This window comes from Penaeus monodon, chromosome 24, assembly GCF_015228065.2.
Source record: "Penaeus monodon isolate SGIC_2016 chromosome 24, NSTDA_Pmon_1, whole genome shotgun sequence".
In the NCBI taxonomy this organism is placed as follows: Eukaryota; Metazoa; Arthropoda; class Malacostraca; order Decapoda; family Penaeidae; genus Penaeus; species Penaeus monodon.
Window position 1 is genome coordinate 4582203 of NC_051409.1, and position 392 is coordinate 4582594.

General features: G+C 30.1%; 1 protein-coding gene and 1 long non-coding RNA gene across 2 annotated transcripts in view; one reads left to right on the forward strand and one right to left on the reverse strand.

Moving 5' to 3' along the window:
* Positions 1-392, reverse strand: part of LOC119588487 — a 69297-nt gene that overhangs the window by 44112 nt on the left and 24793 nt on the right. The gene's annotated exons all lie outside the window — the stretch shown is intronic.
* Positions 1-392, forward strand: part of LOC119588486 (lysosomal acid glucosylceramidase-like) — a gene marked incomplete at its 3' end in the record, with an annotated part of 75173 nt that overhangs the window by 4764 nt on the left and 70017 nt on the right.

Here is a 392-nt window from a genome sequence, read left to right on the forward strand (position 1 = left end):
ATGAGATTGGTTATATTATGGTTGTATGTTAATAGTGAATATTGTTAATGTTTTCATTTCGAGAGATATTATGATTCTTTGTGTTATGCTTATTATTACGAGTTTTTATGATTATTTTTTAAAAAATCAAATGGTTACTAATTATATTGTATATCGATAATGAATAGCAGGAATTACTGTTTTTCGAGAGCTGTTTTACAATTATTTGTGTTTATTAGATTTGTTATTTTTATGGTTACACGTTGATGATGAACACTAATGAGTATTGTCACTGCAACTATGATCACGATGAGCGTCATATACTTTCATCAAACCAATTTAACGACACTACAAAAGCACAGCATAATGTCAGTCTTCGATGCCCCATGCCCCAGACACACAGCTTAATCCAA